The 27,593-nt window shown below is 44.4% G+C and overlaps 1 protein-coding gene across 14 annotated transcripts in view; it reads left to right on the forward strand.

The window, feature by feature from the left end:
• Positions 1-2,973: 2,973 nt before the first annotated feature.
• KIAA0232 (KIAA0232 ortholog) overlaps positions 2,974-27,593 on the forward strand; it is an 81,542-nt gene continuing 56,922 nt past the window's right edge. For 10 of the 14 annotated variants that reach the window (XR_011538345.1, XM_070613329.1, XM_070613334.1 and 7 more), the window contains exon 1: positions 2,974-3,221. The gene's annotated coding sequence lies outside the window, so the exon portion shown is untranslated. Of the gene's footprint in view, positions 3,222-3,783; positions 4,620-5,378; positions 7,252-20,774; positions 24,610-26,251; positions 26,371-27,593 lie in introns of those variants that run through there. The other 4 variants (XM_070613330.1, XM_070613331.1, XM_070613333.1 and 1 more) reach the window with 4 other exon arrangements.

Here is a 27,593-nt window from a genome sequence, read left to right on the forward strand (position 1 = left end):
TGTGTGCAGATGGGGAAACTGAGGCCCAGAGAGGGAGATTACGTGCCCGAGGGCACAGAGCCAAGGAGGCCTGGGCCCTGCTTTCCGTCTGTCGGTGTGTGCTGCAGCGCGTCACAGAGCCTCACCCCGCTGTTCACCACGCATGCACGTGGTTACAAAACCACTGCCCCGGCGGCATTCGCCGGAATCCTCACTGGCATCCAGAACATCCAAGTCAGAGGGCACTGGGAGGTGCTCCATTCCGCCTCTCATTGCCTCCCCTGCGAGCAGGGGTTAAAGAACCACAGCAGGTGGTCCTGAGACAGAGAGATGAAACAAATGCTCAGGATGGTTTCACTTTAGAAAATGCTGCAGTGGGACTCCTCCGCTCCCACACCAGTTGTGCTTTAATGCCAGAGTCCTCTGGCCTCCTTGCGTTCCCGGGGGATCTTAGCCCACAAGAGGGAGGAAGTTACTGTTACCCCAAGTTTAATTTGGCTGGTCACCACCCAGGAGCTTTGAGGAAGGTCGAGGGCAGCGTGGCACGATGCAGAGTGCAAGCAAGGTTCACGCTTGAGAACCCTGTTCTATTGCTCGCACGAATGCAGGGCTGTTTTCTCTCACTATGTCCACTCAGACTGCATTACAGACGACCATTCAGTCATTCACCTACCAACAGGCAGGCTGTGTGTGGGCTGGTGAACACCAGGGACAAGATGACTGCTCTCCTGGAATGCAGGTCTTAGTGGGGCGGGGAGGAGAGGCAGAGCTTAATGAGTAAACATACAACCAAGATAATTTCAGATACTGATAAGAGCTGTGAATAAGAAAACAAGCAGGATGGTAGCATCATGACCTGGAAGTGCTTCTAAACTGGAGATCAGAGAAGGTGTCTCTGAGCAGGTGACACTGCAGCTGAGCCTTGAACAAGAAGGAGCCAGCTCTATAAAGATCTGGGGAGAGGGGGTTCCGTGAAGAGAAATCTGGAGGCGCAGAGGTCCTGAGGCTGGAGTCAGCCAAGCCTTCTAGGACATTTATCAAAATAATCTGAAGGACAGGGGCTATTTTGTCAAGGAAACAAAGTAGCCAAGATACTTTCATCCTCTAATCTATAATCTTCCCCCACCACCTCCAAATCCTACTAATCCTAGTTAATTCCTACTCAGTCTAGGTACCTCTTCCTCCATGAAGCCTTCTGGTTCCACTAGTTCATGGTTTATAAACGGGTCTGTGGCAAAACGAGAAAAATGTCAGTAAACTGTGTGTGTGTATGTATCTGTGTGTATGTGTGTGTATGTGTGTATGTAAACATGTGCATGCGTGTGTACCTGTGTGTATGGGTGTATGTATGTGTGTATATGTGTGTGTAGCTACAAAGTCACCAACCGTTTCCTTTCTTCTGAGAATATCTGAGATATATTGTTACTATTTGTAATTTTTGCTGTCAATAAGTCCTTTCACAAAATGATGAGTGTAGATGACAGCAATGTTATCAATGTGGCAAAAATTTAAAAGTGATCACTCTTGGCAAATCCCTACAGTTGGGGGGAAATTTTACTGGTCTGTGAAATCTCAGGTCTGGGGGCACTTGGGAACTACACTGGGAAGCTCCATTACTTGCCCTTTCCTTGCTCCCAGAGTGATCTGGGAGCACATCCTTTCCAGACTTAGATCTCCAAGAGGGCAGGACCACCCCTGCCTGACATGGAGCCAGGCCCAGAACAGATGCTCAGGAGACACTCACTGAAGGAACACACTGTGATTCATGACCAGATACATTCAACTGAGATGAACGCTCAGAAAATCAAATTGTAAGCAAGCTCATGAGGAGAGAGCCGCGTAAAGGAAAAGACCCCAGACCTCAGAGCCAGGAGCCTGGGTTCAAATCCTGTCTCCTGCAAGAGGCAGCGTGGTTTAGGGGAGTCTGAAGACCTCGCCCACTCACTAGTAGCAAGGCTTCGGTGAATCTGGTTATTTCTCTGAGCCCCAGCTTCCTCACCTGTGAAATGGGGATGATTATGCCTTGGCTCAGGACTAAGAACAAAAAAATGCTTGTACAAAACCAGTTTGTAGGTAGTATGTAAATGGTAGTTCTTTGTGGTCTGTCCCTCCTGCCCCCCAGCCCGCAGCGTCTAGTTTGCCCCCTCCCGGTCAACAGTCTGCTTCTCCCACGAGCCTGTGTGCTGGTGCAGGAATTTTGTCTCGCAAGTTCTGAGCAGGAAAGCTCAATGCTCGGCACCTAGTGGGTGCTGGATAAATCAATCAATGAACAGTGACCCCGGGCAGGTCATTCCCACTCCGGACCGCTTTCCTCTTTCTAATTAGGTAATCTCCCCAGCTCCTTTCTCTCTGGTGCCTATCATACTTAATTATTTGCTTTTTTAGGACAGGCCTAGGAATCACATTTAAGGAAGGTGGGTGGGTGTGAAAAGACTTTGATTAAAAGGTTAGTGCACATTTTTGGTTCCCACTTCCGAATCTTCCAGAATTTATTTTTGCCTACTTAATAAAAAGAGCCATGTCACATTTCGTTAGCTTGTCTTCTGCGTTTCCCTAAAAAAAAAAAAAAAAAAAAAATTAAAGCCTTCATTTTAAACCGCCCACTCCAGCCATCCCAGGACGCCGCAAGGAGGGGGCGCAGACAGGTGGAGCGCGCGCCTAGGAGGGCGGGGGCCCGCACCGCGCCGCGGGTGGGCGGTGCAAGTCGAGCCCCCTCCCCCGGCGCGGGCTGGGGATGGCCGGGGGTGGGGAGGGGAGGGGCGGCGGCGGAGTGCAGGCGCTTCTGCAAAGAGCAGCCCCACGCGCCCCTCCGCAGGGGGAGTCTCCTCTCCGAGGCCCCGCACCCTGGGTGGGCTCCCGCCCTCAGCCTCCCAGCAGCGCCCACACCCAGGTCCGGCCGCAGGGCTCGACCCGGAGCGCCCCGCGCGCCCTCGGCCCGCCCACTCGCAGCCGGCCGGCGGGGCGGGGCGGGGCCGGGGCGGGGCGGCCGGCGCTGATGTAATCCCGGCGCCTGGGCGGAAGGATATGGAGCGCGCCCGGTTGGCGGGGCGCTGAGGCCAGTTGCCGGGTAACGGAGCGGGGCGGCCGCGGCGCGCCGCCTCCCGCCCTCCGCCGAGTGGCGCCGGAGCCGCCGCCGCTTTACGTAAGGCGCAGGCCAGGGCCGCCGGCGCTCGGCTGCCGCTCGGAGCCCTCGCGGCGAGAGGAGGCGCCCCCGGCCGCCGCGCCGTCCGGCCGCTCGGCAGGTACCGCGGACGGGCCGGGGCGGGCAGGGCGGCGGCTCCGGGCCGGGCGGGCGCGGGCCGGGTGGGCCGCCGCCGCCGCCGTCGCGGGGCTCCGGGGCTCCGGGGCCGGCCTCAGAGAAGCCAGGCCGCCCCGCCTGGCCGCGAGCCCCGCCGGGACCCCACGCAGGGCCCGGGCGTGCGGTGGGCTGCGGGCCGGGGGAGCCGCGTCCGGGGCATCCCCGCCGTGCCGGCGCCCGGCCGCGGCGGACGATGAGTCCGCACAATGGGCTGGTGTCGCCGCGCTGGGAGCGGCTCTCTGGGGGAGGCGAGGCGGGGAGCGGGCGTGGGGCCGGGGCGCGAGCCCGGGGCGGCGGCGCGGGGCTCCCGGGGCCGGCCGGCCGGCGGGTGGGCGCTCCCTGCGCTGCCCTCGCCCGGCTCGGCGCCTCCGCCCCCTCCCCTCCAGCATTGTCCTTTAGGGGCCCGGGCGGGGAAGCCGCCGGCGGGGGAGGGGCCTGCGGGCGGGGCCGGCGTTGACGGACGGGCGCGCGGGCCAGTGGCGTGGCGCGCGCGGGGCGGGGCGGGCGGGCGCAAGGTTTGGCGAAGGTTACGGCCGCCGCTGGAGGGACGGGCTCGCAAAGTCACCCGCGGCCGCGGCGCGGGAGCGCCTGGGTCCGCTCGGCCTGGGCCCGGAGCTCTCGCGTGCCCGGCGGCCTTCTGGAGCCATGCACCCTTCCCCGCCCGAGACGCGGGGCTGTCGCGTGGGACATGCTGCGTGCTGCCCCGGGGTTTAGCATGCCGCGGGCGGTGCGCAGGTGACAGGGCCTGCCGAGCTCCTGGAGCGGAGCCCCCGATCGTGGCAGAGCCCAGTTTTGATTGCTCTTTCACCCCCTTTCAGTTTTTGTCGTCTGTAGACAAGCTGTGGACACTTAACGTAGTAAAAGTCCAGGAGGTTAAGCGGGGAGGGGGCATGCGGTTCGTTGGAATGATTTAAGTAAACGTGGTTCCTGCTGATAATTACCTGGGCTGGATACTTGGATATCTAGGTTGGATACTGCGTGCACGTTCCGAAGAATGGGTTTTACATCTCTGGGTCTTTGCTTGTTTTAAAAAAAACGGTGGTAGAAGGTTGGTGAGAGGGTGAGGGCAAGCAGTTTTGGTAATGGTGATGCTGTGGGTGCTATACAATCAAATCCCCAAGCTAGATTTCTCCTGTGCAATATAAGACCCGTGCTGGAACACCTTGACTGTTTCCTAGGCTTGGAATGTAAAGGGGAAAGACCTAGCACTCTGCCTCCTGAAGGTCAGATCTTCTCCCGTCGGTTGGGTTGGATTGACCCATTCGTAAATGGTCTCAGGATCTTTGTGCCCTTTCTTTGTGACAAAAACTGTTTCCGGAATTGTGCCTTTGCATACCTGTAGGTAAGGTTCTTTCAATTAATACTACTTATTATATTCTAGATTCAGTTGCTGTACTTGCTAAATAGTGAGTCTTTAATAATTCACAAAGTAGCTTACCACCTCAGTTTGGGCACATATATAATGGTTTTTACTTTAGCCTCTTTCGTCAGTGAAATGCCAATTTGGCCACTGAAACATTGAAGAGAGGGGAGAATATTAGTCTTAAATATTTAATTCCATAGGAAATGGAATTAGAGGTACAGGTTTTGTTTGTTTTCAAAGAAAATTACAGGTCTTTAACATGGTATTAACATAAGGCAAATTTGTAGCTATTTTAAAGGGTGATTAGCTTATTTATTACACAAGTTGCAAACATTTAAGAAAATTAAATGGATTTTTAGCACTTCTCTAATGATAGATCACTCTATGCCTTATTTTATAGTAGCACTTTTTAAACCTTTTTTTTTTTTTTTTAAAGATTTTATTATTTCCTTTTTCTCCCCAAAGCCCCCTGGTACATAGTTGTATATTCTTCGTTGTGGGTCCTTCTAGTTGTGGTATGTGGGACGCTGCCTCAGCGTGGTCTGATGAGTAGTGCCATGTCCGGGCCCAGGATTCGAACCAACGAAACACTGGGCCGCCTGCAGCGGAGCGCGCGAACTTAACCACTCGGCCACGGGGCCAGCCCCGATAGTAGCACTTTTTAAAATTAATAGGATTGGTTTTTTTATTTTGCACTGTGTGGAAAAGTATTGAGCCTGGGTTTTCTCCCTGTTTTAGCAGCATTTGACCTGGAGCAGTTAAAGGCCTCTGAGCCAGTTTTCTCATCTGTAAAGTGGGAAGCATCATGATACCTGTCTCACAGGATGGTGAGGATGATCGCATGAGGGGAGACGTGAAGCAATTCGGTCAACATTCAGCCTCTTTTAAAATACTGGATTAGTGCTAGTGTGTCAAAGCCTCAGATGCCTTTCTTGGCTTAAAGCTTTGTCTTCAGGCTCCTCCCCACCCCTTCCTATCCACACTTTGCCTGCCTAGCAGAGTCATCTTTCCTAAACGCAGATCAGATCTTGCCAGTCTCTGGCTCAGAAAGCTTCTAAGACTGCCTGTTGTTTGGAGACTAGAATTCAGACCCACTAGTATCACATTCAAAGCCCCTCACAGTCTTGTCCCAGTCGTCGCTGAACTTTACCTGTCCTCTTTGTCCCCTTTCCACACGGTCCCACCAAATGAGACTACTCTTGGTTGTCTGAACATGCCCAGCTGCTTCATCCCTTCTGTCCTTACATCCTTTTCTCTGATTGAATGCCCTATCTCACTCCCACTCCTTCTAGTTTTTGAAAGTCCACACTGATTTTATGTCCTCTCTGGAGCCCTTTGGAAATCCTGTCAAGATGAATTATTCGTTTCTGCAGTCATAATCCTCTATTTTTACTTTCGTTATTGTCCCTGTCGCACATTGTGTATGTTAAACTCTGCCTGTGCTGACCATGTCATTATTTTACCCCCAACACCTTGCTCAGGGGTTTAAACGTTGAAGGTGCTCAAACATTTGCTAAATAAAGTAAAAATCTGTAATCCACCTTATGGAGTATATTCTAAAGTATTTTAATAACAAACATCAGGGTACCATCCACAACAATGGAAATGCAGTTTTATTATGTTGAAGATAGTTAATACTTAGAATATTTCTTTTCATTTCTGTTTGATCTCTCACAAAATACCAAGTGGTATCTTTATACCAGGTGGAAACAACCACCTGTCCCATCTGTGTCTAAACATTCAGGGTCCCTGAGCCCACACTGCTGGCAGTGAAGTCACTGCACCCGATCTCTTGGGTAGGGGGAACCAGAGCACAAGTTTTAAAATATTCCTTACCTTGGAAATATAATTGCACTCCCAGCAGATTACATGCTTTTAGTTTAAAACATTTTTGGTGGGTTTTTTTTGAGATTTATTATACTCACAAACAGTCATTTGCTTTTGAGGGGGCTTATTTAGAGAAGGGTAGACCTGGGTTTCAAGGACTCAGGTTTGTGTTTTGGCTCATCTCACTTCCTGGGTCACCCTGGGTGCGTCAGTTAAATCTCTCGTGGACTTTAGTTTCTTATTCTGTGAAATGAGAAGAGTCTTGTTCACATTACTTTTGCTTTGCAGTGTCACGTAAAGTGGCTGTACTTTGTGCACTGCCTCTCCTTGTTCACATAGAAGGCAATAAGGTGTCTCATCCCACAGTGTGTCCGTCCTCGTTACTCAGGCTGGAAACTTTTTGAGTGTTTGCTTTCTGAACTGGATTTTTATTAGGTCTGCCTCCACGTATTCATCGTCTTTTCTTTAGCCCTTCCTCTGCCCCTGCCCTCCCCGAGGCTTTTGTAGTCCTTATGTACATTGTTACTGTAGGCCTCCTGACTGGCCTCTCTCTCTCTGGTCTTTCTAGTCCTCTTGTGTTCCATTACCAGAGTTATTCAATATGTAAATCAAATCATGTCATGTCGTCCCCCCCACCAAGTGTACACCAGAGGTTCTCAAACATTTCCCCCCATGCCGTCACACCTGAGGGGATGCCCTAGTTCTGTCCGCAGGCTTACCCCCACAAAGATTTTCACCTGGAAGTCACCACCAGCTGGCCCGGATTGAGAACTAGTGTCGAAGGGTGAGGAAATCCTTGAGACCTGTGCTGTCGGGGCTCCTTCTGACTTTTAGCTTCATCTTGACTGCATCTCTCCCGTCGCTTTGTGTTTCAGCACTAGACCTCTGGCCACTTTCATGGTCGTTTGTCCAATTCCTTTGATCTGGAATGCTCTTTCTGCCTTTTTCTTCTATCAGAATCCTTAATACTGAAGGCTTGGCTTAAATGCTTCACTTCTATGAAGGAAGCTCACCCTCTTTTTCATAGTTGACTCATGATTCTTCCGCACAGTGCTTGACTAATACCTCCAACCCAGCTACTTTTCCCTTTTGACTTTTTACTTTATTCTTTACGTGGAAGCCTTTCCTGAATTAGAAATTTCCTTGAGAGAAGAGAGGAAAGCCTTGTCCACTGCTCGTTCCCTATAGTGTGCAGGGTTGTCTTTTGCGTAGTACTTAGTCATTAGTGTTTGACTGAAGTACTCAGTCACTCTGCAATCTGTGATTTCAGCAGAGGAGGATAGAGTTGGAATGGCTTTATATGAGAGCTTCATGAATCCACATGACACGCTCCCAACAGTCCCAGTAGCAAGTGCACAGTAAGTGGCAGCTTTTAGCTAGTTGGAGCAGGTGTAGAGAACACTGGTGGTGGGTAAGTTGATTGACTGTAAGTGCTGGCTTACTGTAACAGTGTTCACAGATTTATTTCTGGTTCATGTGTATAAAGAGAAAAAATCATCTGCTCTCTCCCATTCTTTCGTTAGTTCTGGGAATAAGCAGAAAGGTGAGTATTTAGTTAAAGAGGGCTTTTGCACAAGCATATTAATGATGATAGTCCTAAATTATTCTGAAGACAGGCGAATCTATCTGTAGATAAGCCAGGTTTTTTACACGTGGCTTAGGAAAGTCAGTGGAAAATGGAAATTATCAAATTTTATATTGTTTTTCAGTAAAGCAAATGTTTTCATTTTAATCTTATATCTTGTAATTATTCATTAAGTGATAGAATCTCCCTATTTAGTATTTGGAATGACTGTTGAAATTCTGTTTTTAACATCATCTCCAAAGCTTTTCACTGTCACCAGTCTTTCTCCGCAGCCCTCTGGCTCTTCCTTTGTCTGGTCCGCGGTCTTACCCCTGGCTGGATAGGGAGAAACTAAGTGAGGAAAACCAGCTGTAATTTTGAAACTTTTAATTATACATTTAGTTACTATTTTTGAGTTTATGTGCATTACTGACTAACAAGTTGTATCCAGAAACTTGAAAAAATTGTATCTGTTGGTTCTAACATAGTACGGAATTCCGCTTGAAGCGCCATAAGAATGTGTGTTTAACTTACGTTGACTGTATTATGCTGTGTCAACTTACACTGACTATATTTATGATTATGAGCTTTTTTTTAATCATTGGAATTCTGTATATTCCTAATAAATCTTTCTTAAAACCTGCCCAAAGAATTGAAGATGATAGGGCTATCGCAGTGGATGAACTTGTTTTTGTATTAGAAATAAAGGTAATAATTAGAGGTTAATAATTGCAAAAATGCTTGAGAATATATTGCTTTGTGTGTTTTTGGATAGTCATGAAGGAATGCAAGGTCTGTTAACACAGGCACTGTGTGTGTGTGTGTGTGTGTGTGTGTGTAGTTCTCTTGTGATGGGAAGCGAGCCTAGGCACTGTGTGCCTCATGGGGGGTGGTCACTCAGTACATATTGAAATGAAATGAGCCAGTCACCTATGGTGAAGAAAATCCATGGAGATAAGTAAGTGTGAAGAAATGTGCCTCGACGCATTTTCAAATTTCTTTTTTGATAATATGGTTATTACCTCAATAATGGGGGGAGGTAAAAAGTGGGGAGAGATTTATTTTCCCTTTCAGGCGGGAGTTTGTTTCTTGCTCAATTACATTTTCCAAAGTACTTTAGAAAGTTAATAGCCAGTACATGACTACTTGAAAATTGCCCAGTTTGGGGATTGATTCAAGCCCCCCTTTTTTCCTTGAGTTATTAGCCTTTTCTGAGGTGTCTAATTAACATCTGGTTTTTGTTAGCATCTTCTCTGAGGATTTTAATGGAGAGAAAGTTAAAATTGAATAGACACATTTTTGATCCTTTTTTGGTGGTGGTGGTTATTTGCCACTGCCTTTTTTGGTTACCTCCATAGGTAAGTGAATACTGATTGTATTTTTGTTAATAATCTTTTGTTAGTGCCACTGAAGCAGTTTCTTTATTTTTATAAATTTTAAATCTTAATCTAAAACTGTTAAAGTATATTTTGTTATGATTTATCAAAATATTTTGAATGTTTTGAATATAAGTAATTGTTATAAAGCCTGTTCATTTTCTTAAAAGGACATGTTAAAAAATGTTAAAAAGCAGTAGATTATAAGATGAAAAGTTAATCTCTTTCATTCCCCTTCCCTCCTATACTCATCTTTAAAAACCACTGATAAGTTTTTTGGATGTCATAGAAAAAAATTATGCCTATACTTCTAGAAAATAGAGTCATGGTAGAGAGCGTCCTGTTTAAACAAACACTAAACTTTGTGTCTTGGAGTGCTCTTCCTATCAGCACATACAGATCTTCTTCCCCGTTTCTTTCATGCATTCTGTTGTATGAATGTGCCAGAGTCTATCTCTGGAACTAGTTGAAGTGATGGGCTGCGCTCCACGTTGTGCTGTTGTAACGGTGCTGCAGTGACCATTCTCAACACCTGTGTCCTGGTGAACTTCCATGCGTAACCTCCTTTAAGCGACCTGAAAAAAACCCGACCAAGTTTCTAACTTCTCTCATATCATTGGTCATGGTAAAATTTTTCTTGCTGGCTACATCAGTTTTAGACATTAGGATGGATATTTTGTTCTCTGAAGTAGTCCTATGATATAATTTTGTGCTATTAAGAAAGATAAATTCTTTGTATTGCACATTAAATGTTAGGTTAATAAAAGTTATAAAGGCTCAGGGTCAGCTTCAAGAGCCAGTAACCTGTACAGTCATGCAGAGCCCTTACTTGGTTTAATGCTCTGCTCTCACAATCTTGATATTCTTAATAATTTTGAAGACAGGGCTTGCATTTTTCGCTTCGCACTGGACCCCACAAATTATGTAGCCAGTCCTGTAAAGACTTTTTAAAAGAAGCATATAAAAGTGAGAATCCCTCATCATCATGCCTTCTAATCCTGCTCCCTGTGAGTGACGGCCACCAACAGTTCAGTTTATCCACTTGGAGACTTTTCAGAATGCATATATAAGGACACACTCATGCTTGTCTCTCTTAAAAACTGCTAACTGAAATCCATGCACATTCAGTGTATATTTTCTTGAAAAGCTCCGTACTGATCTAGAATACTGCAAACTTTAAGATTTTTTTCAAAAGGGGCTCTAAAAAACTTAACTGTAAGAAGTTGGTATTGAACTGCATTTTTAGATTTTATATTAGTTTGTTTTTTTTAAAAAAAGTACTTGAAGCATTCAGGAATAGCCTAAATTTCAGTGTTAAGATACCTATCTCTGATGAGATTTCACTTTCTAAAATCTAGTAAAATAAACCCTAAGCCCATCATAGGCAAGTCAGGAATGAAGGTAAAATGTATTCATCAGTTAGGCTCAGTTGAACAAAGGATTCACTAGTGGGTATATAGGGTCATTTGGGGCTTTATTTAGTTAAAAAGTGGCCCGAATTCTTGGTGAAGGGGAAAGGTAAAGGATTCTTAGACGTAGCTACGGAAAATGGGTGAGAAACAGAAGGAGCTCACACCGTTAAGACGCTTCCTATGAGTCGGCTTCAGGTTAGGGACCTTAGTAAACTATTTCATTTAATCCTCCTAACAGCCTCTGAAAGAGGTGGGATTATCTTCATTTTACAAATGATGAGGCTCTGGCTCAGAGATCTCAAGAAACTTCCCTAAGCTTGCAGATAATATATGGCAGAACAGAAACTCAAACTTCCGTCCTTGCGACTTCATGTTCTTTCCACTGCCCTGCTCTTCCTAGAGGTTTATTTGTCCAGACAATACTTGTTGACTGCCTACAAGGTACTAGGAGCAGATGCCCAGATGATTAGACATGCAGGAGATTTATTGGGGGAATTGCCTGGGAAGGGAAAGAGGGAGGGAGCGGGAGTGCATAGGAAGAGGCGTGTGACCTCTGCACAGATGTGACTGTGCAAGGAGAGAGGGCAGGAGGGAGGGACTGGGTGGGAGCAGCCTCAGGCCTGGGCAGTTTTGAGAAAGTCTTGGCCAGGCTGATATGGGGTCTGCATCAGGCAGGGAGGCCTGGGTCTAGAACCCCTGCCTGGTCAGCATTGTTGGGGGCAGTCTGAGGTGACTCATGGCCTGATGTCCTTGCTCTGGTGACTCTGAATGTGCAGCAGCTAGAGGCTGTCGGTCAGCTCAGATCCCCACAGCAGGTTCTCTTCCAGGCCTTTCTGAGTGGTGCACTCCCATGCAGCCATTTTTGTTCTGGTGGGAGTCAGGGAAAGACTGACAGTAAGAGTAAGCAAATGGATACGTACATCAAGTGAAAATTCATGCTGAGAAGAAAAATAAAGCAGGAGATGGGGATGTGATGTTGTATAGGGTGGATAGGGAGGGGCTCTCTGATGACACTTGAGCTGAGACCTGAAGGAAATAAGGGAGAAAGATGTGGGGATATCTGAGGAGCAGAGCATTGTTCAGGGAGAGGGCAGAACAAGCGAAAGACTCTGATTCTGGATGCGTTATGAAGGTAGGACTAAGGGGATTTGCTCATGGATTGGATATGGGATATGAGAGGAAGAGGAAGAGTCAGGATGAGGCCAAAGCTTTTGGCTTGAGCAGTGGAAGCATGGAGTTGCCCTTGACTGATGTTGGGAAGGTCATGGAAAGGACCTGAGAATTCAGAGTTTGGTGTTTTGCTTTTTTTTTTCTTTAAATGTGTTATGAGTTGAGATGCCAATTAGATACCTAACTGACTAGTAGCTTGATGGCTCTAGAATTCTGGGGTTCATGAGAGAGAAGCAGTGTCGAGATAAAGTTTGGAGTAATCACTGCATAGATGGTATTTAAAATCATGGGACTGGAGATCAGGTGGGACCATGCTGTTCAGTAAGGTAGCCATGAGCCACATGTGGCTTTAGAATACTTGAAAAGTGACTAGTTTGACTTGAGATGTGCTGTGTCAAATACATACCAAATTTCAAGGACTTAGTATGGGAAAAATATCATAAAAATCTCAATAATCTTTCACCTTGATTATATTTGGAGTGATACTGTTTTGGATCTATTGAGTTAAAGAAAATATTAAAATTAATTTCACCTGTTTTTCTTTTTAATATCCCTAACTAGAAAATTTTAAATTACATACATGTGACTCACATTTTGCTATTAGACGGCGCTGATGGAGGAAGTGACTATGACTAGAGAAGTTGTCCCAGGACTGAGCCTGCAGAGCTAGGGAAGGAGGAGGAGCCAGCAGGGGAGCCAGAGAAGGCGGGGCGCCAGGGGGAACAGTCATAATAGTCGTGGCCTGCGGGCCAGAGAGTGCCACTAAAGTTTCTCTAGAACTTGGGTGAAAGGGAAGTTCAGAGAGCACCTGTGCCTGCCCACTATGTACGTAATAGGTGGGCTCGGCTCTTTAGAAGTGAGCGAGTCTGGGAGATGGTCTCTAGGCTCGCGATCTTGCCCTGTTCTGCTTTTTTTAAAGTGAGTCTCGTCAGGATGAGAATGCAAGCCTGTTCAGCGGGAGCTGAGATGTAGCCTCTGGGGAATCAACCACGGCAGCAGGAAGAAGGCGCGCATGGAGGAGATTTGACACCGTTAAAGCAGGCAGACTCTCCTGATCCTCACAGTCTTGGTGTCGGGGGTGCTTTCATCTTGCCCCCTTCACTTGATGAAGCTACCGTAAGAAGATCCCATCTTCCTTCTGATTCTAAGCCCCCTAGGGTACCTTTCAGTGTTCAGTTAGGCCCCCTCACGGGAGGACTTTGTGACTGTCTCTATCCAAACTTGTAAGTTGGTCTTCTGGTTTACCTATTGTTCGTTTGGTTACTCTAGTCAGCATGATTTGGCAGCCCCTAGCCCGCTTCTGCCCTGATCATCTAAGGGCCTTCCTGGTGCCACTCGTGGGCGTCCTTTTACTGTGTTGGTAGCTGTATCACTACAGTGTCAGGCAGATATTTTTTCCCTTAGACATTATACTTTTTTCTCCTGCATTTCATTCTCCCACACTTGCACATTTAAGAACAATGTTTATAACAGTGTTTTCCCTAGCCGTGCAATAGAAACTGTCATCGAAACTGAAACTCCTCTGCGTGGAACTTCAGTCGGGCCTTGCCAAGGCCGGCAAAAGATTACCTTGAAAAGGATCAGGTAGCACTCTGCAGTCTGCCATTGGCTAAAGTAGGGTGAGAGCTGATCTTGCTTTCTCTCTGGCTCCAGGTTCAGGTCTGTCAGCTTCTCAAAATGCCTCCAGGCCTGTGGGGACAGTGAATAGTAATGGCCAAACCAAAAACTTTGATTAAGAAGGATATGCCAAAATCAGAATAAAAAGGCTTTGCTCTGGTCCTTCAAAATTGTATGATGGCAAGGGTACAAGTCAGATGAGGGGTGAGTGGTTTGATGAAAAGTTTTAGAGCTAGACCCACAGTGGACTCACCGTGGGACCCTGCATACATGTTCAAGTTCTTAATCTGTAAAATGAGGAGGTTTGGCTCAACTCCATGTTTTTTATGCTGTGAAAGCAGCGTCTGGTGCAGAGTAGCTGCTCAAATATTTATTGAAGGAATGAATGACTGAAAATTCTAGAGAGCCTAGATTCTTAAGGCATGAGGCAGTGGGTGGGAAGCTGGGTGTCTGGGCAGTTTCCCTCCTCCTCACCCGCGCCACTTTCACCTGTTTCAGGTCTAGTATTGCGTTCTGCTACTTGGAGAAATGTCCGAACAGCACTGGATGATCTCTCTTAGCAGAAAGATGGCATGCTTCTGATGCTGACGCCAGCTCAGTTCTCCTCACTGTCACATCCTGTATGCTTCTGACTAAGACAAAAGCTGCAGGAGAGTAAGTGCAGTGTCACTGAGAGGTCGGGTGGGAAGTGCTGTGTTGGTTCCTAGGGCTGCTGTATTAAAGCACCATAAACTGGGAGGCTTAGAACAACAGAAACTTACTCTTTCACAGTTCTGGAGGCTAAAAGCCTGAAACGCAGGTGTTGGCAATGTCTGTTCCTTCTGGAGATTGAGGAAGGACCTGTTGTCTGCCTCTCTCCCAGCTTCTGGTGGTTCTCAGCAGTCTTGGGCATTCCTTGGCTCGTGGGCACATGAGTCCAGTCTCTGCCTCTGTCTTCATGTGGCATTCTCTGCGTGTCTCTGTCCAAGTTTCCCTCTTCTAAGGACGTCGGTCATTGGATTAGGGTCTGAACAGGGGTAGATTGAAAATGAATAGTAGTTGTAAGAGAATGAAAAGAAGCTACACTCGAAAGTGACTGCAGTGCCTAGGACTTGGATTAGCGTGTCCACGTTCTTAAATGTTGAACTAGAGTTTCTGTAGACGTGGATCCAGTTTGTCTACAGAGCAAACAATAATGTGGGCCTGTGAGAATGATCATCTTGTGCACGAACTGAAATCACACTCCCCTAGCACTTCAGTCTGAGGGGTGGTCAGTTCCTTTATGTGTCACAAGTTGGGTTCTTTGGGAGGTGAGTTCTCTGGAAAGGAGCCGCAGAATGTTGATCAGGAAGTCCCCGTGGGGTCCACACCCACAGAAGGGAGGGAGAGTTTGGGCTGCCTTGCAGGCCCAGCCACAGCCGTGGCCAACCTCATGGGGAGCTGTGAAGCTAGAATGGCCCTTCAGAGTTGCCCCAGGTTGACCGAGTGGCCAGCCCTGTATACTCTCGTCAGTTAGTCGTTGGATGTGGAGCACGCCAGGGAAAAGGCAAGATGTTGGACGGGGCAGCTCTCGGGAGCCGAGGCAGTCCCTGAAGGGCTGACGCAGCACTGCCGGCAGCTGGCGACTCGGCCTTCAGTTGGAGGTCTGGGTGGCACATCCCAGTGTCGGCCACAGTTGGACAGTATTTTTCTTAGAAAATGTTTTGATTGCTTTGATTTGACTCATTGGGTGGCCTTCCGGAGAAATATAGGGTAAGTCTGTTCCCCCTTCTCTGTGACTTTCCTCAACCCCCCCCACTATATATGTAATATGTATATATGTATATGTGTGTGTATGAACAGAGTGATAGTGCACATTAAGCTTTTCTTTCCTAGGTTAAACATACTGGTTCCCTTAAACTTACTTTACATGGTATCCATGCTAACCTGCTCTTTTCTTGGTAAGGTTGAGACTTCTTTGGTTTTCTTTAGCCATCTATCTGCATATTTTCAAATATTTATCAGTGGTGTTAAGGTCCTTGGAGCAATAGCTCATTCTCAAAATTTGGACCCTATTTCATGTGAATTTAAAACACTCATTTCATTTAATCCTACCTCTCTTTCTCCCCTGCTGAATTTGTCCTGTTTATGATTTAAAGGACTTCTTAAGGAATCCGTGGTCAGATTGGACTCCTTTAGAGGAGAATATAATTCCTGGAAAGCCAAAGTTAGATGCAGGCTGTTGCTGCTGAAGTCATCCCCTTTGGGGCCAGAAGGATCCTTCTAGGTAGTTGTGAGTTGTTATCAGATGGTCTGTAGTGAGTTTGACTTTGGAGTGAGCTCAGCCTGCTTTCAAATCCCGACTCTTCCTCCTTCTTGCTGTTTGTGGAAATTAATTTTCTATTCTAAGTTTCAGTTTCATCATCTGTAAGAAGGGAAGAATAGCAGTGTCTACCTCATAGGGTTGTTAGAAAGAAATGAAAATACATGCAGAACACTTTGGTAAGGATTCAGTAAATAAGCTCCTGCTGTTACTGGAAGAAAAGCACTCGTTATAAGGAAGAGAGTATCTTTGCTCACTAATTCTAGACATAGGTGAGGAGCTATGTCTGTGATCTTGGCAAACTTCAAGTAGACGGAAATGTTCTTCGCCAATGAAGAATGTCTACAGAAAACACACAGAGAACATCAGTCTTAATGAGGAAGTGAGGAAACGTTTCCTGCGTAATCTGGTACCAGACAAAGGACGCCCCCCTGACACCACTTCTCTTCACCGTCCTGCTTCACAGGCCAACACGACAAGTGAACAGCACTAACAGGCCTGAGGATTGGAATGCTAGAAGTGCAAAACTTGTCATTAGCAGATGATGATTGTGTAGAAAACCCAAGAGAATCTGTAACCTGAATAAATCTAACCACCAAGATCCGTGTGTCAAAAATCAAAGTTTATTTGACAGACGTAAAAGGAGACAAATAAATAGAGAAGTGGCGCTGGTTCATGAATAGGAGGACTCAGTGCTGTAAAGCAGTCAGTTCTCCTCAGATTGATCTATGTATTTACTGCGTTTCCAGTCAAAGTCCTGGCAGGGTGTCTCATAGAATGTGATGGCTGATTCTAAAATTGTAAGAAAAGGCAAAGGGACAAGCATGGGGAAGACAGTCCTGAAGGAGGATCTCAGACTTCATGTGACGTTTCGGGTAATTCAGACAGTGTGGTGGTGGCGTGGGGAGGAATGTGTTGAGCACAGGGGGCCCCGGTCAGACCTGTGGTTATCTGGAACTTTGATTCAGGAGAGAAGTGGTGTTACAGATGGGGGTGGAAGGATGAGCCATAAGTGATGGTGGACAATTGGTTTTCCATATAGAAAAAAATGAAATTAGATACCTTCTTCACAATTCCATTTCACTAATTCTAGATATAGGTAACTTGTGGATGGATTAAGGACTTAAATGTTTTATAAGGTTGTACTGTGATGACAAAGCCCCCAAATCTCGGTGGCTTGAACACCATTTCTTCCTGGCTCACATCACATACTGGTGGCTGCGAGTAGCTGCCATGGGTCTGTCCCAGGTGTCTTCTCATTCTGGGACCCATGCTGAGGAGGCTACCCCATTTGGGACGTGCTGTTCCTCTGATACCAGAAGAAGAAGACAGGCTGAATCACATGGATTCTTTTTTTTTTTTTTTTGAGGAAGATTAGCTCTGAGCTAACTACTGCCAATCCTCCTCTTTTGCTGAGGAAGACTGGCCCTGAGCTAACATCCATGGCTATCTTCCTCTACTTTATATGTGGGACACCTCTACAATATGGCTTTTGCCTAGCAGTGCCATGTCCTCACCCGGGATCTGAACTGGCAAACCCCAGGCCGCCGAAGCAGAACATGCTCACTTAACCGCTGCCCCACAGGGCTGGCCCCATATGGATTCTTTTAAAACTTCTGCTTGGACACAGTGTGTGTCTCGTCCACTGCAGTCCGTTGGCTGAACCAGTCGCGGGGAATAGTGCTGGGAAAGGTACTCTGCCTGCAGGGAGGTGCTGCCAGTCTGTCCCATGGTGACAGCAGGGACCTGCTGTGTAAAGAAATGTGTAGAGGGCTGGCCCCGTGGCCGAGTGGTTAAGTTCGCGCGCTCTGCTTCAGGCGGCCCACTGTTTCGTTGGTTCGACTCCTGGGCACGGACATGGCACTGCTCATCAAACCACGCTGAGGCAGCGTCCCACATGCCACAACTAGAACGACCCACAACGAAGAATATACAACTATGTACTGGGGGGCTTTGGGGAGAAAAAGGAAAAAAATAAAATCTTTAAAAAAAAAAAAGAAAGAAATGTGTAAGCAGGGCCAGTCCTGGAGCCGAGTGGTTAAGCTCACGCTGTGCTTCAGAAGCCCAGGTTCACCGGTGTGTTCCCTGGGCGCAGACCGACACGCTGCTCACCAAGCCGTGCTGTGGCAGCATCCCAGATAGAAGAAACAGAATGACTTACAACTAGGATGCACAACTATGTACGGGGGCTTTGGGGAGAAAGAAAAAAAAACCTTAAAAAAAAGTGTAAGGGAAGGGAAATTTGGGAACAGTTATTCAGTCTGCCACAAATATGGGAAGAAAAACTTAAATACTTTTAGAAGAAAATACAGACAAGTATCTTTCTGATCTTGAAGTAGAGAAGGCTATCTGAAGACAGTGTTCTCAAACCATAAAGCACATTTGTCATCTGGGGAACTTGGTAAAGCGAAAGTTCTGATTCAGTAGGTCTGGAGTGAGGTCTGTGAGTCTGCATTTCTAACAAGCTCTCAGGGGATACTGATGCTGCTGGTTCGTGTACCACACTTTGAGTAGCAAAGTCTTAAGACGCAAAAAGTGCCAACAATAAAAAGGAAAGATTGATAAATTCAGCATATTAAGTTAGAAGTTTTTATCAAAAGACAGCATAAAGAAAATAAAATGATGAGCCACACAATGGGGAAAATATGACATATATCACTGGCAAGGGATTAGTGTCCATATATATAGAACTACAAATCAGTGAAATAGGAACAGTCAACAGAAAAATGAGTGAAAACCATGCACAAGTCTTTCAGGGAAGAGGAAACATAGCCAGTAAATATATGAAAAGGTGCTCGTTATTAATGATAAGGGAAATATAAGTTAAATCTCCAGTGAGGTATTGTTCTTGTACACTCACTACATTGATGAAAATTAGTAAGTCTGTGAGTACTAAGTATTAGGATGTGGATTAAGGGGTAACTTAGACACATTGCTGATTGGAGTGTAATGCTGCTAAGACCACTTTGGGAAATAATTTTACATTATTTTGCAAAGTTCACCATTTGCATATCCTGTAACTTGGCAGTCCCACTTCTGGGTGTATACTCAGGAGAAATGTATAACAGGAGCCACATACAAGATTGTTCAGAGCTGTAGTGTTTAATAGCAAAATATTTGAAACAACTCGAATGTTCCTTAACAGGAGATTGAATAAAATATGGTATTTACACAATGGAGTATTATAGAATAGTAAAAGGGACTGAACTTCTGTATACAACATGAGTGAGTTTTGGAAACAATGCTGAGTCAAAAAAAGCAATTCCAGAAGATTATATACATTATAATACCATTTTTTCAGAGCTGAAGTATAACTGAATAATATGTTTAAGCATATGTGCATTTGTGATGTTTATTTTTTAAAAAACTCAGAGAAATGACACAATTTAGGTTAGTAGCTACTGCTGGAAGGGAAGGCAGTGGAATGGGATAGGGGAAGAATGGACAAGTAAATGGTAATGTGTTAGTTCCGGGTTCAATGTTTATTACCTTTTTATGTTTTATAACTGAAAAATGTTATACACAGACATTGTTCCTGTAATAAAGCCATACATTAATATCACTAGTAGGCTATGTCCTACAAGACAGATGAGAGAGGCTATGCTGTCTTAGGTGGCTGTTAGTCAGGGTTCTCTAGAGAAACACAACCAATGGGATGGTGGCTGGTGCGGGGAGAGGGCAGAATAAAGAACTGGCGTATGATTATGCAGGCTGAGAAGTCCAGACCCAACAATGCTGATGGTATTGTTCCAGCCTGGGTTTGAAGCCCGAGAATGAGGAGAGCTGATGATGTAAGTTCCAGTTTAAGGCCGAAGGCAGGAGAAGACCAATATCGCCGTCTAAAGACAGGCAGAGAGAGAGAACTTTTTCTTCGTCAGCCTTTTCTTCTATTCAGGCCTTCGGTGGACTGGATGCGGCACACCCACACTGGGGAGGGCCATCTGCCTTACTCAGTCTCCTGGTTCAAGTGTTGATCTCATCTAGAAGCCCCCTCACAGACACACTCAGGATCACCTTTAACCAAATGTCTGGGCACCCGTGGCCCAGTCAAGTTTACACACAAAATTAACCATCACAGTGATTATCTCCCCTCTTAAGCCCTATCCCCAGTTGCTCTTATAGTCAAGCTCTCAGATCTTTGGGGAGGTATCCTTGTATTGTAGTTAGCTCCTTCTCTGAGTTTCGTGACTCCTGCTCTTTCCCAGCACCTTCATGCTAGAGCACTAGTTAGCCTTGTAGGAGGCATGGCTGGTGATGGCTCTGCTGTGGAGGCTGAATGCACCCAGAGTGCTTCATCTTCGCCCCTCCTGCAAGGACACAAAGACACAAAGGGGATTTTGCTGGAACATAATAGAATATACAGTGGTGATTCAGGTATAGAACAAGGTGTAGTAGGTTGGTGATGTAGGGAGTGCAGAAGAATGAAATTGATGTGAGATTCTTTCAGGGAAGGAAAGAATGACAATGTTGACGGAAGAATAATAGTTAAATATGGGTACGTATATGTGCAATCGTTACATAAGTTGAGGCCCGGCCAGCTTAAGTTCAAAGGGAAATATCCTGTGTATGGTTGGAAATACTAGACTGAGAGGTCAAGGTAGGAGATTTGATTTGTAGGTAGTGACATTTGCATAAATTACACAGATTTTTGACGTAGTGAGTAGTTGAAAGGTGAATGTTCAAGGTTTGTAACAAGTCTAGGCAAAACTCACTCCAGTGGTTCTAGTACTAGTAGTTAGGTAACACATGGAAGAGCATTTGGATGAGATTACTCTAATTTATGAAATATTTTGAGGGATGATAATCTCTGTCTTTCGAGCGTTGTCTAATTTCATATTCACTTGAATAGGAGATTTATTACTAACCCCCAAATCAAATGTTTCACATGACAGAGAACTTGACCAGAATCTCTAAGAAAGGGGTAATCAGTTTTGCTCTTGAGTCATTGGGAAGTTGCTGTGTGCATTGAATGTTTGGAGAGTTAACTGTTTTTCTTCCATCTTTGTGTCTGTTTTTCTGAGCCATGCAGTGTATATTTCCGCTACCTTTTTTCTCCCTTTACATTTGCCTTAATGATGTAAGAAAATTTATAATTGGAACATACTGGTGAAATTTTTTAAAGGCTTCCGACCTGTAGAGGTCTCTGCAGGTAGTCGTCTCGGTCTGTTTTGGGAGGAGAGGGTTCTAATGAGTGTAGAATTCCAATGCAAAATATATCACTTTTGCTGAATAGCATACTTTGCTAATTCTTTTAAATATAGGTTCAAGAATATTGCATTGTTAACCTTGATTTAAAGAATTTATATTTTGGGTTTTGAGGGCTATGTCTTTTCCATTGGAGAGCGCCATAGATAAGCAGTCATGTTAATGCCGGGCACTTTGGCTCTGTGCGTAGTCAGGCTTCTTGGTGTGTTTCCCAGATTCAAGTACGCTTAAATTCAGTAGCATTTCTAAATTTTTTAACAACTGTGCCTGACACCCAGCAAATGTTTGTTAAGTACAGGTACTTCTCCTTTAGTTTGACCCTCCACCAGCCCGTGAAGTGTGCCATCTCTGCATCACACTTGGCCTTGCTCCGTTCTAGAGCCATTGGCCAGTGTAGTTTACTCCTAGTGGTGGCTCTGCTATTAACATCCTGTTGTTAGATGTCTTTTTTCTAATCGAGGTCTCATCGGTCTATAACATTATATAAATTTTGGGTGTAGATCATTATGTTTTGACTTCTATATAGACGGCATCGTTTTCACCAAAGGTCTAGTTGCCACCCATACACATGAGCCCCTTTTACCCTTTCTGCCTTCCCCTCACCCCCTTTCCCTCTGTCTTCTGATGCACTGAAAAATAGCTTGGTGGTTTTGTGAAGTGGAAACAAATTCAGGATCATTTCAGTGCTCAGGTGCCTGCCTTGCTGCTCTGTTTGTAGTGTGCACTGGTAGGTATGTGGCGGTGGACCCTGTCCTTGCACTGTTGCGGAGAATGCATCAAGAAAGTGGACATCAACCAAGAGACCCTAAGTGTACGTAACAAAGATCATAAATGAGGACCGAGGCATACCTAGGTGAAAAGGGAGAAGAATCTGGAAATTTCTGATACCATATAAAAGGGAGTGCTGATTGATTTACTGTATAGAACGGTACAATTTATGCAGATTATTGAAAGAGAAGGAGAAGGGTATACTTAATGATTTTATTCCTAAGTTATATCTTCAGTTTAACTTTTCAGTCCTGGGAAATTCAGGATATAAGGACCCTAGATGATCTATGTCTTGCTTGTAGCTTGGGCCTTAGGGAAAATGTTAATTCTTTCTGGTTAGAAGGTCGTATTTCCCCAAGTGTGTTCTGAGGAACACAAAAGTGGCCCCTAATCAAGGAAGATGGAAAATGGTCTCTACTTTGTTTCCTTCCTGGAGGTTCCAGATGCACATTACTGTATTAAAAGTTTCTGGATATCCTAACATGAACAGACCTGCTTCTGTTTCAGCTCTGGTGTTTCCCTAATGTATGCAAAAGGAAGAAGTTCTGTAGCAAAAATAATACATTTTTATATCACCCAGAATACACTTTGATAAAACTATAGAGCAGGTTATCTTTTAAATGATGACACTCTTCATTCAAATAGCTGCCTGGGACTCTAACTGTAGTTATATTAGGAGTCACATCTAAAGACTTGATTTAATCTTTGAAGCATGTAATTAATGGATGAAAAATGAAAATGTGCTTTGAACCTATTCTGAGTTCTCAAATGTATATCTTTTTGCAAAATCAAGTAGAGAATTTTATTCTAATCCTTTAAAATTTCTAACTAGTAGGCTATGAGTCAGGTAATCCATTTAAAATTTTTATATTGAGTTAAATATCTCTTATTGACAGATATTAAAACATTACCAAAGTATTGCTTTTTACCTAATTTCTTTTTAGAGAACTGTAATACGTAGTTATTTAGCTTGTGGCTTTTTATAGTAATTTAAAAAAAATGGACCCACTGTCCTTCAGTGAGTTGCAGAATTTCAGGCCGTTTTTTACCCCACTCATTAAAACTCAGAAGATAGATAACTTTGTAGTTTTGAAATTAGTAGTTGAACGCTGTAGAATTTTTATGCACATTTTGAGAAGCATCAGTATCACTTTGAAAAAATATTTTAGTACAGTGATCTAGTATTTTATTTGATAAAATGTTTCATACTTGACCAAGTGGGTTTCATCATGTTGGAGCTTTTTGCGTTTTAGGAAATTCTAAAAATCTACTTGTTTTAATTTTTTGTTTCTAAATAAACTTGCTTAGAGTTTTTGAAAATTTTGCATTTCTTAGAGTGAAGATCAGTTTTTTTTCCTCCTGACTGAAGTTTTTAAATTTCTAAAATTTAATTGTTTCATCACTTTTCCAACAGTTTTTCTAAAAGCTTTTAGAATTTCCTAATAATGAACTTTGTTTTGTTTTGATTTTTGGATGTGTTTGGTAGTTGTTCTTTCTTTCAGATGTGAGTGCGTGCATTTCTCCCCTCCCCTTCGACCCAAATGGCTTTAGGCATGTTTTTTCATCCTGTGAACTGACACGAAGTTTGCCCCTTCTAGGGGAAAAAGACAGTTTTGTAAATCTCCATAAGGACTTTTTTGTAGGTATAAAAAATACCTTTTTATAGCCCTCTAAAGGGTTCTGACATCTAGTGGATCTAGATGAACTAAGCATCTCACTCATTATGATAATGGGATAACCTGCAAAAAAATTTTAATTTGTGAAAAGCAGTCCAGCTTTTCAAACCAGAAATATTAACAGATGAGTATGAATCATCAAATAACTGCCAATCAAGTAAAAGTTAGAAATGAAACAATGTTACTTTACATACGCAGTTCATCTCCTTGATAGTTAGCCCAGTTAAAGCGCTAGGAACTTAGAGGCTGATGGAGTTAAAACTGTAGCACATAGAGACTGATCCAGACTTTCAGTTCTGCAAGCCTCTGATGGGAGCACGGCGAGGAGAGGAGGGTTTGTCCAGGTTGGACAGAAAGCTCTTCCCTTCTGTTTAGTCTCATTGACACTTGATCTAGATCTCATTTGTTTTGCTTTAATGACAGTCTATTTAGTGCTGCTGATTCTATGTAGAACTGAGCGCTTTCACCTGTATGCTGTATCATTATATAGTTGGGTCTTCCTTTTTCTTACCTGTCTTTTAAACATAGAGATTAACCAGGTCTGTTATGTGCCTGCAATTTATTAAGGCATTTGTTAGTTTCTGTTACTGTCAAGTAATAGTCGTATCATGAGAACAATCCTACTATTCATGAAAAGAATTTATTTTAGTTGTTACTGGAGAATATAAATTAATAAGTTCATTTCTGATAACCTAGCTAGTAAAAATGGAATTTCTTAATCTTTATGCAATTCTTCCTATTTGCATAGAAATTGCTCGTGTCCCACACTAGTTTTATTGATTACATTATCTTAAAAAAAGCCTTATTCATTTCTTAGAACTTGACACACTTCTAGGTGGGGAAGAGACTGTAGGTCTGGTTGCCCATTGCTGTGTAGTTTTCCAGATACCTAGGCTAAACAGGTGTACCTGATCAGCTTTTAGCCCTTGGTCCTGTCTTCTTTGGTGATAGAGTCCCAGTTTAGATTGTAGAGTCTCTATGGATTTTCTCTTCTGGCCGTGGATTGGCTCCTACTAAAGGGAATAAGCAATACCTGTCTTCCAAATTGATGCACTGAGATCGGAAAATAACAGGTAAGGATTGTGCATAAATGTATAACTGTCTTGTCATATGTGTTTATTCTCTGCTTTGCCAAGCAAATATTATTTAGACTCTTGATGAAAAGTAGTAGAATCTAAAAGCCAGAGTCTTAGTATTCCAAACCCACTGTCTTTTTTTTCTCTTTTCTATGTTCTTTCTTCTATTTATATTTTCTTTCTTTTACCCTTCCCCTTCATCTTCAAAGGCTTTTCTTTGTGTATGAATCCTATAGACACACAAATTGAAGAATTATGAAAAGACAGTTGCAGGTAATGCACACCCTTGAATACTGAGCACTTTATCAAATCTATTGGAACTTTGTAGTGAGGAAGCACCAGTTAAGAAGAAGTAGAGTGAAGGCGTGAATTGCACAGGTACCATGCTGGGTCGGGGAGGCGGTGGGTTTCAGTGGGAAGCGTACAAGTTAGGCACCCAGGGGGAAGACCAGAGTCTGCTGATACCGTATGGTCGTTTCTGTATCACTAACACCACGCGGAGTCCCCAACACACAAGAAGCCTTCAGTACGTTGTGTGGATGGTGAAAGAAGGAGTGAGAGTTTCTAGGTTAGAGAGTTATTCCCTGCCTGTGGGCTCAGAACTTGGCTGGAGTTGAGTTTTTTCTCCCATGGGCTAGTATTATGACTATTTCCTAAACCTCTCTCTTTCGGAATTTATTCCCCCCATTTAGATTTGGGAAGTATTTAGTTTGACACAGTTTCATCATCTGCCAAAGCATTCTGCTAAATAGTACTTGGAATGTGTCACAGTTTGGCCCTGAGGAACTTTCAGCCTCATTTGTGAAGGAACCCGCACTCAGGAGGCAGTCGGAGAATAGTGTGAGTAGATATCATTGAAAGGCAGAGGGCGATGAGGACGGTGAGTGCCCTAGGTATCACAGGAAGAGAACACTGTGGCCTTAAGTAATTACAGAAGCCTTCTTAGAGGACGTAGGACAGGAATTGACTCCTTTGCCATTTACGTGTTAAGGCTTCAGCAGTGTTCTTGCCTTCCAAAACCTTTGAGTATATTACTTTAGTCTCTTTTGTATGGATTATTTTTTCTTTTGCGGTGTTTTGATTCACCTGTGCCTTGAATATTCCGTCAGAATGCTGTTTTCAGCAATGTTAGACTTTAGAGTTGTTTCCTATCATGAGTCCCCGTATTTTGCCCCTTGAAGTAGTCATTAGGGCTGTCGACACCTGTTTCTGCTCTTCCCTCACGTGAGAGGAGTGCATCTCCCACCTTGTGAAGTGAAGCAGGGGCTGGAGACTTGCCTTGCCCCATGAGATGTGAGCGACTCACTTGCAGGAGGAAGCTCTTGAAGCGCTGGTACACGCTTTGGCACAGATCTCCTTTTTCTCTGGCTTCTGGACTAGCAGGGTTCAGGGTTGGCGGCCATACCGTCGTCTTGCATCTCAGAGTGATTGCAATGAGTGATGACGCTGAACATCCGTGCCAATCCAGGATGGACATGTTGCGTGAGCAAGATATAAACCTGTGTGTTAAGCTGCTGTGATGTGGGGGTGCTTTGTTTCTGCACCATAATCTACCCTATTTTGACTGAATAACCTTTCTTCCCAGATTTTGTCCCTTGGCCCTCATCTTAGCTATGCTGTTTTCTTTGTGCTTTGTCAGTAAGCATCGAGTACTCTTGCTGCTCTGTACAGTCTGACTTTGTCGTTGAACCTTCCATGATTACATTCTACTGTAATGAAATTTGCCCGGTTGAAATTTGAGACCTCTCAACCATAAAGGTAGGTGTTTTCCAGTTCCTTCCAGCAGCTCCTCTTGGGCACATTGTGTTATCTCTGAATAGCTGTGAATAGTGTCCCATCTTCTGGGTAAAAGGAAGACTGCCTCACACAGTCTACAGGCACATGAGGAGGGGCATATGAACTCTCTTGAAAAGAGCTAATGATTTTTTGTTTAGCTCAACCTAGTCATTTGCTGGGGAGAGTTCAAAGGCAGCATTGTCCCTTAACACTTCTGTGATGTTGGAAATGTCCTATATTTACACAGTAGCTACTAACTACGTGTGACTATTGAGCGCTTGAAATGTGGCTTGTGTGACTGAGGAACTGATTTTTAATTTGTTTAAATAGCCACATGTGGCTAGTGCCTACCATATTGGACAGTGCAGTAAGACCCTAGAATAACGCTGGAATGACATAAGGTTAGGTGAAAAAAGCAGAATACAAAAGTATATATTATTATTTAACAAATTGACATGATGAAAAATTTTAAGTTCTATACAAAGGAAAAAACACTGATAATAACCACACCAAAATACTAGCAGTGAATTATATTAGGATGGAGAAATTATGTGTGGGTGTCCTTCTCTCTTCATGTTTAAAAAAATACTTTAAAAACTTTTATAATACAAGTGTATATGATAAACTCGAGCACGGAAGTGCTCTGAGACTAAAAGAATGCTTCAGGAAGAGAATACATTGGTTGAACAGAGCCACCTAGATTTTTCTCCACAAGATTCACATTTTGTATTTTGCCCAGAGGAGCCTGGTTTCTAACGGTTTACTGTCTGGTGCTCTTTATGATCAGTTGTACTGTCAACAAAAGTAAATTGAGAAAACATTCCACAAATAATACATATGTACTGTGTCGGAAAGAGGTTATGCTTTTAGGAATAACTTTTATGTGTTTTTGGCAGACCTAAAAATATACACAGTATATTACAAAAAACAGAAGAGAAACGCCTTACTATTTAAATTAAGTTGGCTACACGTCTGCTCTGCTTGAGCACTGAAGAGACTGAGCTGTAGAGTGTGTCTCCTCCAGCTCCTGGGAAGCTCTGCTCATGCACCCTAAGTGATTTATCTAGGAATGCTAGTGGGAGCTGTAATTCGAATTGTTGTCAGCAATGTATGTGGTGTTACAAAGAGTATAAAAAGATGGGCTGTATTTCTTAGAACATTGTTACATGAGGGTTGAGATTCTGGAAGATCAGTGAACTCCTTCG

Source organism: Equus przewalskii, chromosome 3, assembly GCF_037783145.1.
Source record: "Equus przewalskii isolate Varuska chromosome 3, EquPr2, whole genome shotgun sequence".
Lineage (NCBI taxonomy): Eukaryota > Metazoa > Chordata > Mammalia > Perissodactyla > Equidae > Equus > Equus przewalskii.